Source organism: Apteryx rowi, unplaced genomic scaffold (assembly GCF_003343035.1).
Source record: "Apteryx rowi isolate R43461 unplaced genomic scaffold, aptRow1 scaffold_16, whole genome shotgun sequence".
NCBI lineage: Eukaryota > Metazoa > Chordata > Aves > Apterygiformes > Apterygidae > Apteryx > Apteryx rowi.
Window position 1 is genome coordinate 4558474 of NW_020447863.1, and position 4167 is coordinate 4562640.

Here is a 4167-nt window from a genome sequence, read left to right on the forward strand (position 1 = left end):
CCCGCCCCTTCGGCGGCTCCTCACGCCTTGGCTCCTCCCCTTTCCCCTCATTCTTCTCAATGGAGACGCTCCGGCGGCCTGAGCGCATGCGTGAAGCAGCATGGCGGCCCCCGCGGGGCTCCTTTAGCCGTACAGGGCCATGGCGGCGCCCATCAGCAGGGCGCCGTACAGCCGGAGCCAGGCTGCGAGGGTGGGGCTGGGGCTGGGCTGAAGGTGAGGGGGGGGATGGGGATGGGATGGGAACAAGAGGAAGATGAGTTGGAGATGGGATGGGGCTGACGGTGAGACTGGAYGGGGATTGGGGTGGGACGTGGATGAGGCAGGACAGGGATGGGGCGGGATGGAGATGGGGATGGAGGAGGCCTCTGCCATGGCAGCCACCGTGCTCCCCACTCGCTCACAGCACCTGTGTCGTCGGGAAGTTGTGCCACTTTTGGGGGGTGAAGGAGGGAGGGCAGCGACCCATCACCCCCCCCCCCCCCGCTGTCGCAGCGGGGCGTTGTGACCACCCCAGTGGCCAGCATGGCGTGCGGGCGCACGTGCGTCTCGACGGGGCCCGCCACCCCCCGGCTGCGCCCCGGCACACCGGGATGCCTCTCACCAATGCCCTTATTAAGATAATAATCCACATAATCATGCAAAAACCTGTATCGGGGGAGACAGTTGAGGAGTGTTTTAAAAACGGCTGCTCCACGATCTTGGCTGCGTGCCTTTCAGAGCGCCGCGCAAGAGCAGAAATTAAGTTTTACCCAGGAGTTTCCTCCTCCTTCTCCTCCTCCCCCACACGCAGTCTCACCGAAGCCTCCCCAGCCACCCCTGAAATTCCTGCGAAATCACATACTTTCGATTATTATTTTGTATCAAGAGCCACCTAGAGACTGTGGCTTTGGAGCACCGAGCAAACGGGGGGACCGGGGCCAGGCGAAAGGGCCAGCAAGAGGAGGCGGTCGAGGCCGCGGGCCCCCATCCCCGGCCCATGTGCCACCCCGAGGAAAAAGCACCGCTTTCGAAACGGCCCCAACGCCCGCCATCCGCCCCAGCGACGGGGCACCCGCCCAGCACGGCGTGTCGTGTCGGGCGGCAGCTCCAGATCGGGGCGGCCTAAAACTCGGTTCCCCTTGTGCCCAAACGCGGCCCTGCCGACAGCCAAGCTGCCCCCATCCCGCAGAAAAAGGTTGGATTCTGTACCGCCACGGCAGAAGGAGCATTCCGGCCAACACATCAACCCACAAGAAAGTCATGACAGGGCTGAGAATACTGCAAACATATAATAAAAGCACAGGGCTTCTACACGTCCTGGTCACTGAGGGCATTTCGGAGGAATATGCAACCGGAGTATTAAGTAGTCACGTGTCTCGTGAAATTTTCTGACATTCACCGGCGAGCTGCACTCGTTTTACCTTTCATAAGGCGGCCAGCCCATAGTATTTAACCGTAAAGCGATTTTTATCTGGCTCCACATGCCGCATCCTTGCTGCTCTCGCCTTTGTCTCTCCACACCAGAGTGTTTCAGACTGAGATTTCCCCCGAGACGCCCACATCTGTAGTTAGGTTATTCTGTGAACATGAAAACTTTTTCCCCCCCAACAGTGATAAGCACTTGATAGCTCTGCTAAAAATGATGAGATACACTGAATAATGCGGGTAGACCAAAACGCAAAAAAACTAACTTGTTCCTTAAAGATCGGTGTATTTTCACACCACATGTGATAGCATCTAGTTGCAGGGGGGCACCTCAATATTAGACTCTAGGTTTGAGAGGGTTTTAAGTATTTTTTCATATAAAAATAGTAAAATCTTCAACCTAGTCTGTAATTCATATAAAAAAAATCTATTTAAAAATGAAAAGTTATTCACATGCAAAAGATTCCCTGTGGGAAAAAAAGAAAGAAAGAAAAAAAAAAAGGCCAGCAGTAAATATTGCATTTGGTTGGGTGAAGCGAGCCATTTATTCTTGACTGTCTAAATAATTAAAGTCTCGACCTTTCAGGACTACCCAGCGCTCGTTACTGCCTTGGATAGTGGTACCTGGGCCTGCCGAAAACCTAAAAAAATTACGGCCTTGCAAGTCTCTTGCGGGATCCCAGAAAGCGTTCCTCCACCTTGCCAACAAATTATCCTTAAAAAAAAAAATCTTTTTTTAACTTCTCCTACTTTTTTGTTATTTTTGGCACAACGCATGAAAAGTATTAGTAGTCTTTCTTAAATAAAGACACGTCCCTGTTGAGGGGGGGAGGGAGGGAGGGGGGGRGGGAAGGACGGGGTTTTCCCTGGAAGGTTTTATCAGGCTTTGTCACCTTTTCCAAAATGGGGCCTTGAACACCCACAATAGCTGCTTTCACCCTGCGAATACCCACGAGGCGTCTCCTAATGCCCGGGACTGTAAAGCCATGATTGCAAAACAATTAACTCTTTTACAGCTCTCCAGGAAAGCTAAAGCAGACGGGGCCTCTGGAAAGCGCAGGGGAGATAAACGCCTTAACCTTAACCGTCGGGGCTGCAAGGGCTCGGCGGACCCAACACCGTTTCCAGGGATGCCCACCCGCATCCCACCGGCCCCGGCTCGCCCCAGCAAGCGGCAGGAAGGGCAGCCTCAACTCCGCCAGCTCCCCGCGGCGGGCAAATCCCTCGTTCCTTGGAGGAAGATGAGAGCCTTCGAGCCCAGTGACGTCAGTTTGCACATTTATTATCAGCTTTCCCAAGGAACAATATTCCCCTCCCTTCACCCGCAGATGGATTGATTTCCTGGAGCCAAAGTAAAGCGCAGAAAAAATTGCGCGGATGCCCTTGTTCCCGACTGTGGGTACATCGCCATATGGTTTTATTTGTTTTGCAGCGAGACTGCTACCCTGCAGGGCTCCAACTCCTGGGCGCAGAAGCCAGCAGCAGCGCGCGACCCCGGCACCCCGACTCGCCGCCAGCCCGCGCCCGCAGCGTGTCCCCTCCACCGAAGGCACAAACCGGGGACCCCGCTGCTGGCACACCACCCACCCGATTTGCCTTTCTCCACAAATTGCCGTCTTCTTAATGCAGGAGGTGGCAGGCCTCACCTCGCCCAGCACAGCCGTGTTAGGAGTCGCAGAGCAGGAGGTGATTACAGTCTTTAAAGACACGATCGTTAACTAATTTAGTTCAAGCAGCAGGATTTGGGATGACACATCATGCTCATTGACACAGGAATAGCTCCCACTCCCACCTAAACCTGCATGAGCGTGGAGTAACTCACCCTCAGCAGAGACTCTCTGGATCTACCCCAATGCAGCTAACTGCAAAATTGGACCCAAGTTTTGCAAAGAAAGTGAACTGTTGGGACTGCGGACATCTGACCTGCGCTGGTACTCGCGCTTGTAAATTTGTCAGATGAAACAGAGCAGAGAGACCAGCAAAGATCAGGCACTTGGTAATTTATCTCATCACTCAACCACAAGCCCTTCTTGCTTGCCCCACTTGGAGAGAGGTCGCGGCGCTTTCGAAGCAGGAAATGGTGCCCCGATTCCCAGAAAGAACAGACCGTTTGGGAAACCTCAGACTGAACCCAAGGGCGGATTTTTCACGGCCGTTCGTTCGGGCTTGCTGTGATTCCAGTTTCCCAAATCACAAACCACCAGCCTGATCTTTGGAGGGCCGGGAGGTGCAGAGATCCCATCAAATCAGACCTAAGCGTCTCTCAACCAGGCCCCAAAACACAGAGGGAGGCAGAAAACCGTGAATATACCTCCCGGGCTGAATCACCCCAATTTCAGCGCTCCTTGGCGTAGTTGTGCCAGCGCCACAACGGCCCTTTTCAGCATGCGAGAGACCCTTCACCCGGGTCCGCACAGCCCAACCGGGGCGCCGAAAGGAGGAAAAGAGAGGAGCGGGGGAGCCTCAACGGCGCCAAGCCCTGCCGCCGTCCCGCCGCTCCCCGAGCCCCGCGGCACCCCGAAACCGAGCAGAGCGGCGGCRGAGCGAGGGGGGCTCATTCGGCTCCCACCCCGGCCCTGGAGGCACAGCAGGGCCGCCGGGGGACTACGAACCACACGGCTCCGCTGCTTTTTAAGTGGGAACAGGGCGGAAAGGAAGAAAACGAGGGGGCCGTTTCGTTCCCGGCCCCTCGGCGGCGCCGTGGCGCGGTGGGGGCGCGGGCCGAGGGCCGCCCCGCGGCGACCGGGCCCTGCCGCCCCCCGC